At 43.4% G+C, this 13,860-nt stretch overlaps 2 non-coding genes across 2 annotated transcripts; both read right to left on the bottom strand.

The window, feature by feature from the left end:
• Positions 1 to 12,713: 12,713 nt before the first annotated feature.
• Positions 12,714 to 12,784, bottom strand: LOC142872442 (small nucleolar RNA U2-30). The gene has a single exon (XR_012920701.1). It is a non-coding gene; the product is annotated as a small nucleolar RNA U2-30 (small nucleolar RNA).
• A 199-nt stretch (positions 12,785 to 12,983) lies between these two features.
• Positions 12,984 to 13,063, bottom strand: LOC142872443 (small nucleolar RNA U2-19). The gene has a single exon (XR_012920702.1). It is a non-coding gene; the product is annotated as a small nucleolar RNA U2-19 (small nucleolar RNA).
• Between the last annotated feature and the right edge of the window lie 797 nt (positions 13,064 to 13,860).

The raw sequence follows: 13,860 nt of genomic DNA, 5'->3' as shown, positions 1-13,860 counted from the left end.
CTGCGAGGACTCTCTCAATCATTGCAGATGTGTATTCTAATAGTTTCTTGAGTTTTGAGAACTTTCAAGGGTCTCAGATTAAGGCTCTAACGCTCCTTTGCTACAAAGAAAAGTATGGTGTAGGGATTCCAGAAGGTGCCTCAAGGAAGGCGAAGATACACCAGTCTCTGATGGCATTTGGACACAAGATCCATGATTCCCCTGTAAACCCCAGGCAAAGTGTCTAAAGAGCACTTTGGAGACCTATAAAGATTAAGATTTAAATTCCTTGGAAGATTAAGATTAAAGAGCTTCCATTTCTTATTCCAGGAAACCACCTCTGACCTTATCAGAAACCCGAGCCGAGAAGCCAGGGTGAGGCTGGGTGGAGAGGCCTGCTACGTGGGGCTGTAGATTACTGGGTAGACTTATTTCTTGAGCAGCTTTCTGGAAACTCCTACTTTCAGATTCTGTAGAAGCAAAGCTTTGTAAAACCATATTCTTGCCCTCAAAATGACTGCATTCTTTACCTCACCCCTGATGGCACTGCCTTAAATACAGACACATATTTCTCCTGCCCTCAATCCTGGGTGAACCTCTTTTTTTTCTTGTGCTTCTTGAAAATATTTGATAATAAACTTCCACGGGGGAAAAAGGATGGTGTGGGTGTATTGGAAACAGGGAGAGCGCTGGTTCTAGGGCTTGGCTTTTCACTAAATCACAGCTGTCTGGACTAAATTTCTTTTTCTGGTGAACCAGATGCATTATTAGGGTTTCTCTACTCCAATATCAACTGGAGGTGATTTTTAAACACCTAAATCTGGATTCCCAGGATCCAGACTTATTTAATCTGACTCTCTGAGAGGAGAGCTTTCCTTCTGCCAGGGATGCTGACGTGCCTCTGGGTACAGAGCCATTGGGCTTGTAAGCTTCAAGCCCAGAATTCATTAGCGATCTCAACACTGGAGTAGGAGAAAGTAAAAGCTCCTTTATAACAGAAAAAAGTCTCATTTTAGTGTGGGAGAATGGTTTTTAGGAAATTTTATGCTTCTCCAGAAGCCTTCAGATAGCTAAGAAGAATGCATAAGAGCAGAGTGTCTCAGCATGACATACTGTGAGCAAGACCCTCTAAGAACAGGAGTGGGAGGCTGTCACCTGAGTAGGGAAATTCCAGCCTTACCTTTATGCTACTTTCCCAGTTTCCTCCATCCCAGGCGTAAAGGAGGAGACACACAAGGGAAGGAGGCGTGTGCTCCATGTACCAGAAGCATGTTAGAAGGGGATGCACCAGTAGCCCAAGCCAGTGGCTGTTCAACTGGCCCATGGGCATCAGATGTGCTGTGTTTCTTCCTTGTGGCCAGCGGCCCTACATTTGCGCTGCTCCCCACATCGAGCCAGACTTTCAGTGGTTCCCTAACCCAGGTAAGCTTCCAGCTATTGATTCAGAATGGATAGGGAAAGATCTTGGCTTTGCTCATTTATTCAACATCTTTATTGAATCAATGACTTTGCCATGGCCATCGACAGAGCAATTACCATTGGAAAACCCTAACAGAGCAAAGATAGAGGCAAATAACAAACACATTTAAACAAGAAAAAAAAAAAGCCACCTAGAATTGACATCTTAAAAATAGCAAAATTAATTTAATTCTAAAAGGCATGAAAAGGATCCTGATGGATGTAGTATTTATGCAAATCTATGCAAATTTGGGTACCAATCACACAGAAGAGGACTGGGTGGCATTTCTAAAGACCAGCCATGCTCTGAGCTGTCACCTGCTAGCTTGCTTCTCTCTGGGGTCAGATTAAGACTAGATAGCAAGAATTAGAAAGGAAGAAACCTCCTTCCTTGAACCTTCACCTTAGAGTCTAATTTAAGAACCAGAGCTTTGCAGTGGTGAGCTTGCTTTGGTGAGCATTCAAGAGCCCTTTTTGGGATCGCAGCAGTTCACTGGTTCAGGAAACAATAATACCTGACCGTGCAGACTTTGCAAGGCTCTTGCATAGCATGCTGAGGCAATGTCTGTAAGATGCTTCTTACAGACATTATGCTGACCTTCTCAGCATAAGACAGCTTTATGGATTGCTAGAAAAAACAGTGAAACAGAACACCTCACAAAATAAGAGATTCCGTTTCTTCTAAAAGGCTACATTACAAATTGCTCCCCACCCCCGCCAAACACACACTCACCATGTTACAATGCAGCTAGTATAATTTCTCCAGGGAAGCCCCGTTCTGCCCCATTCAGGACTAACAGCTGATCACTTGCACAATGTTGACTGCAGCTCTTTCCTCTGTAAGAGTGTTCCCTCTAGACTACTGAGTCAGCATCATTGTCCAAATAAACATCTGCTATATTTTGTCATTAGTAATGATAATGACTAGCTGGGGTGGCTAAGGACGGGCTTAACGCATACCATCCAAATGGAAAATTTGAGAAAATTGGAAGCGTTAGAGAAACTGCAATTGTGTTTCCCTACTTACTTTCAAAAACAAGACTCTGCTTTTATGTCTTGTTAGAACGCTCAGGGCACGAGCTGGAGGATTTACAAGAGTCCAGTGTACTACAAAGCACTGTTGGATATAAGAGGAGGGTTAGAAGCCTGAACTATAGTTTTCTGCGGGCCTTGCAGGCCTGCAATGAGTTGGCGGGATGCAAGGTCTCGCTGAGATAGCCTTTGCACCGATAAAGGCTGGAGTGGCACCTTCTGGCAATCTGGGGAATAAGGCTTCCCCCCAAAAAGCCATGCGGGAGGTCTGCGTGCTGGAAGGGAGGAACCCAGATGCTCTGGGCTGTGTCTCGCCATGGACCTGGCACAACCCAAAAGCTGTCCCTCGCCGAGTCAATACTGGAAACTCCCCAACGAGGATCCTGTGGTGTGAGGTCTGAGCACACCTGCTGAAATGTCCCTGGGGATTATGAATCGCATTATCTGATGGGAAGCAGAAGGTTCTCTGAAAAACACTTCCTGCATTTTCTATTGTTGCGACCAGCAAGCTCAAAGCCTTCCATATGTCTCCCAGGCAGATATTGGAGCTGTAAAAACTCTAGAGTAACTCTGGAAATATGTCCTCTCAGGCTTAGTGTCTACTTCTGGGGACCGACTCTGCATAACTGTTCCCTGAAAGATGAGCTAATTTTCTTTTCTGAACCTCTCTGAACAGTGAGCACATGTTGTAAGAGGCAGCGTGCTCAGCCCCATCCATTAAATAGATGCTACGGTAAACTCAGGGTGGTGAGCTCAGAAAACAACCCTGGGAGTGTGTGTGTGTGTCTCGTTCTCAGTTTCCTGGTCTAGATAGCAAAGCAGGGATGCGTCCCCCAGTAGGAAGAAGTAGCTACCCATTGCCTTTGAGCTTTTCTCAAGTTTCCATTTGGAGGAGTACTTGACTTTTCTTCTGTCTTCTGAAATCCCTGCTGCCTTTCCAGATTTATTTTCTAAGGTTATAATTTCTTGGAAGAGACAAATGCCTCATTTTCTACACTGCTGGGGGCTAACACTAAATCTGAAGATGAGTGTTAATCACCTATTGCAATTGTGGGACGGGAGACCAGGAATGCTTTGTAGTCATTAAGTGCTCCACCAATTTTTAAGGATAATGCATTTTTCATGTCAGTTTTATTCACAAAACTTACGCCAATTAGTTACAAACATGCATCACTCTGAAATTCTCTGAGGCTTAGCCAGAACTGATGAAAACTTAGAAATTATAATGAAAGACCAAAACACCTTCCCATAGGTTTTTTAATGCTATGTTTCTATGCTTCCTTCAGATCCAGATCTATTAATGCCATTACCTATTTCTGGAGGTGGTGTTTTAGTTGCAAATGCTTTTGCCTGTAAGTAAAAAAAAAAAAAAATCTAAACATGGCTTAAGCAAATAGGAATTAATTTTTCTTATATCATCAAAAGTCAGGATGTGGCACTTTTCTGGTTGGTTTATTAGCTCAATATTGCCAGGACCAGTATCTCTGTCATTTTTTTGGCTTTTTCCTAATGGTTGCAAAATGGCTGCTGCAGCTCCAGCCATCAAGTCCCCTACTTAAAAGAAAACGTTGATGAGTGTGCTGGTTTTAACATACAGTGTCAAATTCCTTGACACTCCTCCCATCAAGAAGTGGAGTCTATTCCCTTTCCCCTTGACTCTGAGTGGGTTTGCGACTGTCCCCATGGGCCATAGAGTATAGGTGAAGTAACACTGAGAGACTTCTGAGGCTAGATCAAAAAATGCCATGCTGCTTCTGGCTGGTTCGCTTGGAACACCTACTCTCTTGTCACTTCTCTGGGGATTCTCTCTCTCGAGGCCCAGATCAGACACCCACAGGAAGCATAGCGAGCCTGTTAGGAGAGTGTTACAAAATGGGAGACATTTGAGGACTTTAGGAACGTGAGTCAGCAACTGTGGCTAACAGCTTTATATTAAAAGAGCAGCAGCACTCTGCTCACCACAAAGTAACACAGCAAGGCATTCTGGAGCTTCGTGTTTACTCTCTGACTGTACATGTTTTTTTTGTTTTTTTTTTAAATCAGTCTGCAAGGCTCAGCTCTGCTCCGAAGGCAGGCGCTCTGCTCCCAGGGAACAGCTGGACTGTCTCAGAGATCACGCAGACAGGGCAGACACCCTTTCCCTTTGCCCCCAGCAATGTAAGAATGCACTGGCAGACTTCTTTCTTCTCCCTGCGAAGGGTCTATTTTGTAACTCCCTGCCTTCTAGAATGTCTTTCCTTGGGCTGTGTGAGTGAGTGTGTGTGTGTTGGGAGTGCCCTTCTGTTCTAATCAGCTTTGAAAGATGTTTCTTTCTCCCCTTGAGCACATCTCTAGTCCCTTCTCTGGCAGCTACTATTCATTATTTAACTTCTTGCGGTATTTTTTCTTCTTTTCTCTTTCAACTTTGTGAAAAATTTAGGGGGCCATCTTGCTGTGGACTCTCAGCAGGTCGTGTTTTGCTTGCCCTTCATTTCCTGGTGCCCAGCACAGTGTCTTACGTAGGGGAGGCACTCGGAAAAGGGATTCAGTGTGAATGAATGAATGAATGAAAGGATGATGAAATGTTTATATGGAAGATAGGGTCTCAAACTAAAGTGCATCACAGCAATTAAACGAACGACTTCATACAACAGGTGAGACGATTAAGTGAGGCTTTGCTGCTCTTCGGCCGTGATATAGTGTGTATTTGCACGTTCGTTCATTTACTTCACAGCACGTGCTGAGTGTCCACTTTGTTCCGGTCTCTGTGCAGTCTACTGGGGAGACAGGCCTGCGTACCGCAGTGTAATGACACTGTGGCAGAGCAGCCATGCGGGCAGTGGGAGCACAGAGATGTCCACAGACTTTGGGTGGATGAGGTTTTGTTCTCACCTTGCCAAGATCAGCTTAATGTCAGGGCATTCCAGAGGTAGGGTAGCCAATGATTATGTTTTTAATGTGGATACTCGTTTCTTTCTCTTCTTCCCTCCCAACACTCTTCCCACCCCACCCCCCTTAGGAACGAAAGCTTTTTCCTTCTCATCCTTGGAGGGGAGATAGGGCACCGTGTCCCCCGCCTATACCCTAGGTCGCCAGTGTTTTGGCTCTAGACTAATGGGATCCTAAATTCTTCCCAGTGAAGCATCTCAGCAAAGGCTCAACCTTAAGGGACAAAGAGCACATGGGAAGAGACTCCAGAACCAGCAGGAAAGGCTTTGGATCAGAGGTGCCTGTTGCCCAAAGAATGAAACCCGATTCTAGAGTGGTGTCCAAGAACCGGGTCTGCTGCCAGGTTGCCGCTCCAGTCTTGGCGAGAACCTGCTGAGGCGGACACTGTCTGAGCACCCAAGAACCTGAGGCTTCCCCAGTTGCCTCCCTGGTCTTCACGTGTGTGGAAACGTTGTGTGGCTGCACCAGAGCTCTTGCACACTGACCACACAGTTAATGGCTGAGCGGTCACAATACCAGCCCTGCCTCGAGCCACATCTTCTGGGGCCCTTAGAGGATACTTCCCTGCAATGCTCAGGATTCTTGTAAACCCAACACCAGCCCCGGATGCCCCTGGGGAGGGGCTTCCATAAAGATATTTTGGGGCCAAGTGGAGCAATCCAAGTGACCCCTATCTGAGACAGTGGGAAAAGGACACTCCCATTACAATGAAAATATATTCTGAAATCCCAAAGCTTGCATTTAATCTTGTCTTCACCATTTTTTAGCCGTGTCACCTTAACCTTAGGCAAGTAACTTAACCTCTTTGGATCTTAATTCTCTCACCTGTAAGATGAGGTCCTAGTATCTATTACACGTAGCGGTTAGGAGGATTCAATAAATATCTACATGGGAAGCAATTGTCACAGTGTCTGGAACATAGTATGTGCTCAGTACATGTGTTGTTATTCTTGTATTTTTGTTGTTGTTGTTTTTATTATGATGATGATTAAGAAGGACTCAAAGGATATTTTGGGAATATCTAGACTTTTCCTGAGTCTGAAGAAAAGATTCGGGCTCCACTCATTTGCCCATTCCCAGCCCTTATTTGGGGGCCTCACTCTTCTCTGAGTCCCACTATAGGACTGGTCTGGGATCAAGGAATGATGGAAAAAGGAGAATTTCTGTTTATTTCATTTTTTATTTTTCCTGTGAGAACCAGGTATCTCTATCCAATGGGACCATGAATTCTAGAATATATTTTAGATGAAGACAAAAGGCCTTTGTATTCCCCAGTGTTGCCATGGCCATTTTGGCCCAGTCTTCTACAACTTGTGACATTATTGCCCCTCCTTGGCCATTCTGTTTCTCCCTGCCCCGTGCCCAGCGCCAGTGCTGGCTGGAAGAGGTGGCATGCTGGTCCGAGGGCAGGGACTTCAGGCATTATCAGGGTGGGATCAAGGCCTTCCTGCTTAAAGACTTTTGAAGCCACGATAACAGGAAGGGAGTGTTATTTTATGCTCAGTTAGGTTGTTACTTAGAAGTGGTTATTTCTTAATTTTTAAACTCAAAATTTCTCATATTGTTCTTTTTAACCTTCTTATTATAATGCTAGATTCAGGAAACACTATTGATGGTTTACTCGAGGCCAAATGCTGTGCTTTCATGTACAATTACACCCTTTCCCATCTCCGCTTCCCTAGGCTGTAATTCTGTTATTTTTATTACTTGGGAAAATGCCCCAGATCACTAGTTATTCAATTAACAGAGCAAAAAGTAGACATCATATAGAATGTCACTGACAGACTGAAGAAAGAAATTATTAAGAAGTGATTTTATATTTTTTATTTTGCCCCAGAAAATTTTCTTGTTCAGATTCCAAAAGTCACTTATTTTAATCCAACATGCCTCGAGGTTTGATTTTTTTGAAAACGATGGATACTGCTCTAAAATGATGGACAACGACTGAAAAATCAAAAGAATGTCAGCCTTAGTGAATTGGTTGGCAATATGTGTTCACTACAGTGTCAATGGGCATCTTGTTTTCCTACAACAGCGACAGTGTCCCGGGTGTGTTTTGCAGCCGGGAACATTTCTGCTTCACTTTCAGCTCTAATTGATCATGTGCGAGGACTTGGATATCTGAAAAGCTGCAATAACTTCAACATGGAATCATCTGGTAAATTACCAAAATGCATTGTTCTTCCAAAAACAGTTGGATCGCTTTCTTTCTAAGGGAACTATGAACCCGAAACCAAGGCCAGAAAAGTAAAGACTTGGATAAATGTAAACTTTATATTGAGCACAAAACAGCTTCAGAGCCCACCAACTACTTCATTTGGATAAAATGAAAGCTTTCTTTAAAAGCAAAGAGAGACAAAAACGAGACATGTTTGGATAGCATTAAGCTTGATGGAAATAAATTTTGGTTTGTGACTTGGAAGTCCTTTTCAAGTCTGTTACGGTTTGAGTCTGTAAAAATAGCAGGGAAAACAACAGCATTTTCTAATTGAAGAGAGAAAATAATTGTATGTCTTCATGAAGGAATTATGACCTAGAAATTTGCTTGTATGTAAAAAAAAACAAATAATTTCATTCTTACAGTGAAATAAAGGGCAAAGGAGTTGGGGTCCCCCAAGTGCCTGAATTTTAATGGAGTAAAATGTCACAGTACCTGAAAGGTGAAAAGGGCAAGGAAGGAAGGAACTAAGCACAGGCCAATCAGGGCGGCAACTGGGAGGTGTTGATTAATGATCAGATTTTGCCAGTTTGCATACTGGTGAGCACATTGCTTACAAATCCTTATCATTCTTACCTGTCTCCCAAAGTCAACTGTTTCTTGTCATGCTATTACAGGGGGTCTTTCTCCTCCCACCACTGCCATGATGGCATCTTTCTCTTTCCACCTGGAGTTCCAGCTCCTCCCTCCCAGCCCTCATCTTCCTCCTGGTCTTCCAGAGCCATTGAGCACCATCCCGGTTTCACTGCGCAAAGGGCATGCCTGCATCTCTTCTTGTGTGCAGAAGACAGAAGACAGTGTCTCCTGTTATTGGAAAATACTCCCTACATCCTTTTCTTTTCTGTAATCTGATGTTCTCGGGCTTCTGGGCCTCTTCTCTGTGTCACTGGCATTGTTTCCTGCACAGACCAGGGGTCTCCCTGTATTTTGCTTTTTTCTTTTCTGCACCAACCCTCTCTTTGCAGTACAAAAAGTTAACTTTTGACACCTTGGGTCCACCAAGAGGGTGCTTCCTACTGTGTACATCCTTGGTTTAACTGAAGGTTGCTAGGATTGGCAAGTTCTGTGCTAGATAAGACAATTTTTGTACCCCAGAAGGGGCTCTCCAGCTCCCAGCGTACCCCAGTGGACCCTGATACCTAGAGCAATTCCTAGGGTCTACTGGGCATCTCTGCTTGAGGCATGGAATATAGGGAACACAAATAGTGGCCTTGATCGTGTTGTTCAGGTCCGGTGTGCTTGCTGTGAAGTAAAGAAAGGTGGCAGGATTTGGTGGTGGTGGTTGGTGGTCAAATGAGCCTGGCATTACCAGGGAGAAATTTCTCAGAGCATGTGGGACTCGAGCAGAACTTGAAGAGACAGCAGCGATGAGTGAACAACTTCCCACAGGAGCAACCAAAACACTTTGGGAATAAACGTTACTCATTTGAGGGCAGCGAGAAGAAAATCTGACTGGAGCAGAAGGGGCAGGCTGGAAACTGGGGCTGTGTCTGTCTGTCCTTTGCCTTCTGTTGTAACTGTTTTTCTGTCTTGCACAATTTGAAAAACTAATGCTTGCACATGATAAGAAATCAAATAACATAGGATGGCAAATAGTGAAAATTCTCTCTCCCATCTTAATTTTCCATTTGCCTTCTTAAAAGCCGGTCATGGTTTCTAGTGTATCCTTCTAGAGACATTATATCTAGGCATCTATATCTGTATGGCCTTATATGTTTCTATATGACTATCTGCCTATCTGTCTGTCTATCCATCTCTTGATCTCTAGTCCCCTTCATTTTACCCAAAATGAAGCAGTAGACATTACATACTGGTCTGTATTTTGCTTTTGTTCTCCCTAACTTAACTAAATATTCTGCAAAGTGTTCATATTGTGACCACTATTTGTTTCATCAAAATTGGGATGTGGGGTGTGATGAAGGATTCTTTCTGATTTGTAGATTCATTTTTTTATAAAAAGACTTATAAAAGTACAATGGTGTTTTGCATTTAATTAAGCATTAAACTGAATGTGTTTATGGTCTTATTAACACAGTGTCCAGAAGATGAGCCCTGGCAGGTGTATGCGTGTAGGAGAGGTGGCAGGCAGGCAAGCCTGGCAGCAGGAGATCCATCAAATGGCTACTTCAGTGACCCAGGTGTGGTGGGGGGTGGGGGGGATGGAACGGAGCCATACACAGTCAAAGCTGGTTTGAGCCCTGTCCCCGACCATCAGGTTTTAAAAAGGCTGCCACTTCATTAGATGTTATCAACTGGAGCTGGATGATATTTGGAGGAATTACAAAACTCTCATTACTATTGGTTTTTAATTATGCCACAGCTTCTCCAGCAGACTTTAGCAAATGTTGCTGGAGCTCACTCATATCTCCTTGGCGCTCGCTGTCTCAGTGCAAGTGAATGGCAGCATCCCACCCGCTGTGGACTTTCTCTTGGCCTGCAGGTGGGCAGGTAGGAATTGCCAGGGAGTCGGTGTGCCTGGTGTAGCCACCATCAATGATGAAAGGGAGTTGGAGGATAAATGCCCTTATTTCCTCATCCTTCAGGAGGACAATGCTGAGATTCTGAGATGCGATCCACCCTGCATCCTAGATGTACCCAGAGAGATTGAGCCTTAGATATCCACAACATCCGTACTATGTCCTCTGTTCTCTGTACTGGCTTCTCCCATTGCTTATTTTCCCACTTTCCTCCTAGAACTTCCTAGGATTTTCTTTTACTTGAGTACTTGCATTCAGATCATCTTAGGATCTGTTTCTGGGTAAAACCCATCTTCCTGGGAATCCTCCCTGCCCCATTCTTACCCCACTCTAATAAAGAGAATGTCATCGTTTTTTGGGTAATGAATCATTTATTGCTCATGATGAATTCCATTTTGACAGATGGAGCCTCATCTTGTTGACTGTTTCAGACTCAACTGGCTCTCTTTCCTCCTCTCCCCAACCCCCGCCTGGCCATAGTCCCATTCTCATTTCCAGGGAGGGAACAATGGAAAGGGGAGCTGGCTGTCCTGTGCACTGTCTGTTTTCCATCTGAGCAGACCCCCGGGGGAGTTGGCTCACGCAGTTGACAGAAAGCAGCACCTTGCTGGGCTCATGTGAGGAAACGAGAGTGATACGTCCAGAGCTGTATCCTGGCAATACTCAACTCCATGTACATCCTGTGCTCTCCCGGCCAAGGTCTCTGCCTTTGTGTTGTCATTTTATAGCTTTCTTGATTGCAGACGTTTTTGCCTGTTATTTGAGGGGCTTTTGAAAGCGTAAATTGGTAAGGAAGTTTGAAAATGCTGGCAGAATTTTGGATATAGAAATTAACTCCATCTTGGGGATCTCCAAGAGTTCTGTTTGCAGACAACCAGAAAACGTGGTTTTGTGAGTCCTACAGGGTGCAAGAGGGGGAACTCAGCACAACAAATCAAAGTGGCTTGACGAGAGCTTTTCAATGCTTGGTTGACCATTCTTGGGGAAATTTATATCCCTGTGGTGCATATTACATATATTCATGGACAGAGTTCTACTAATAAATAAAAGGATGGAAGCATAATTGAGATTGAGGCGTTTACTAGGTGCTTAGTCTCAATTCGTTCACGTATCAATATGCTGTGACTTCTATGTAAAGGCTGTTTCTTCTAGTAAATGTCTGAGACACTTCACATAGCTCCCTTTCTCTTACAAGGAAATGTAGCTGTTGGTCACAATCTAATTGTCACCAGTCTCTCCGTGCAGCCTGGCTGTTGAGACCTGGCTTGGAAGCCTATAATCTAGAATAAAGGTTGGATCTGTGCCCGAGGACTATGAGATTTTTCACATATGCGTAATTCTGCTCTGCTTGAAAAGAGAGGTGGGAGGGGCCAGAAAATAGCTTATTCCAAAGACATTGACTTCAGCCAAAGAACTGTCATTTGGTGCTGATTAGGAGAACTGTAGAATTTACTGCCTCAAATGAACGTCTTAAGTCATCTTTTCCATTTTGAAGACGAGGAATTGGAGCTTAAAAAGTTGAAGGGGCTTGCTCAAGGTCATTCAGCTGAGAACTGCAACCCTAGACACTGCCTCCTTGATCTCTGGACAAGTGGTTCTCAACCCTGTCTGCGATTAAGGGCCCCTCTTTAACACAAAAGGCAAGATTTGAACCCCTGAAGGATAGTGGTTGTGGTTTTTAATAGTCGCTGCTGGAGGAAACACATACATGCCCCAGGTTATGTGGATCCTTTGTGGTGACTCAGCTCCACCATCCAACACGGTCCTCTGTCCAGTGCCAGGGTCAGCTGGCTCTTTCCTGCCCTGTTCAGCAGCCACCAAAACAGCTCATTGTTTGCACCTTCACTCGGGGTAAAGAGAGGCAGGAAAGGAACAGAAAAATCACTTTGGACCTGCCCCTTCCTTTCATACCTTCAGCCGGTTACCAAGTGTCACTCACTGATCCTCCCTTTGAGCTCCTTTCATGTCACCCTCACTGCCTGCATTCCCCTCCCGCTGTCATCTCTGCAAGTCGGAATTACTGAAACCACCTCCGGTGGGATCTCAGGTTCTGTTTCCTTCCTCTTTTAATTTTCCCTGAGCACCCTTGTGGAATTTGTCTTCCTAAAACATCAGTTTTGTGTCAGTCTTCTCCTGAGAACTCTCCAGTACTCAGAAACCTCTGCTGTCTCTAATATATATGTCTGTCTGTGTGTGTGTGTGTGTGTGTGTGTATATACTCACAAAAATTAAAACCCAAAACCCATGTTAGCTTTTCAGTTCTACACAATTGATTTCTATTCTTCTATTCTTCACTCTTATTCGGTGTGCATTTGTATTTATATGAACACTTTTTTTTTCATTGGATCCCGTGAGAAACTCCTTGGTGTAAATAGCATGGGCCATTGGACAAAATATCTATTTTTTTTTGTAATTGGACAGACTTGGATTCACATCCCAGCTTGGGTATTTACTAGTTATGAGATCTTGGGTAAGTTTCTTAATCTCTGCACATCTCAGTTTCCTTATGTGTAAAATGATCACAGCAATGCCTATCTTTCAGAGTCATTACAAGTATTACAGACAACATCTAATGCATTACTTTCAGTCTTTATAATTTATTTATTAATTTATTTCAATTCTGAACTTAGGTCAAGTGTAGAAACTTTCATAGTTATAAAGGTCCATAGTAAAAGCCTTTTCATCATCGCTCAGAAATGGTTAGCCTTTCATGCACATGCATACATATACGTAAATACACAAACACACCCTTCCAATCTCATTCATGCATCAGCAGGCACTCAGTTATCCACTGACATCTTTATGAAAACATACACACACACACACACACACACACACACACCCCTCCAGACATAAGCCCTTATTGTTTTACATTGTTTCGTAGTTTTGCTTCTCAGAACTGTAGAGATCATGCATCGGGTAGACTGGAATGTCTTCTGATGCTCAGATTTGGCTATTGTCATCACTGATCCACTTCAGTAAGAGCAGATCTCAAAGAACAGTCTTTATAATTTAATACTGTCATTCATTTCCCAACACGAACCCTTCTCTCTAGTAAGACTGTTCTCTTCACTGACTTCTAAATGTGCCATGCTCATTCTTCACTCTAAATTTTGGTACATTCATGTCTTCTTTCATAAGAAATCTCTTATTTTTTTTTTCTGGGCCTATCCAAATTTTATTCTTATCGGAAGGTCCAGCACAGAATTCAGTTTATTTATTTATTTTATTTTAGCGTATTATGGGGGTATAAGTGTTAAGGTTACTTATATTGCCCATGCCCCCCTCCCCCCTCGAGTAAGAGCTTCAAGCATGTCCATCCCCCAAATGTTGCACATCTTACTTGTTGTGGTTGTATATACCCATCAGAATTCAGTTTAAATTCAATCCTTTCTGGAAGTTCTTGAACATTCCACCCTGTCTCTGTCCTCTGAAGTTCCCACATGAATAAAACGGACAATAAGCCATTGATCACTTAACCCACTGTTTCTCCAAGTGTGACTGGTGATTGGTGATGCCCATCGAAGAGGCTCACGGTTGAGTAGCACAAGTACTACATCTTGCATCCGTGTCTCATAGTGTGCAATTCACATTAGCCCAGTCAAGGTTAAGAGAGAGCTTACAAAAAAGAAAATGATTTAACTCTGTTCAACCTTGCAGTTCTCAAATCTATTTGGCAGTGGAAAAAAATTTTTTTCCACATAAAAGCTATTAAATCAAGGAATGTGTGTTTCTAGGAGAAACACACTATGGAGAACTTATAGTTTT

This window comes from Microcebus murinus, chromosome 8, assembly GCF_040939455.1.
Source record: "Microcebus murinus isolate Inina chromosome 8, M.murinus_Inina_mat1.0, whole genome shotgun sequence".
In the NCBI taxonomy this organism is placed as follows: domain Eukaryota; kingdom Metazoa; phylum Chordata; class Mammalia; order Primates; family Cheirogaleidae; genus Microcebus; species Microcebus murinus.
Note: the sequence above shows the minus strand (reverse complement) of the source record. Positions and strands in the feature narration are given on the sequence as shown.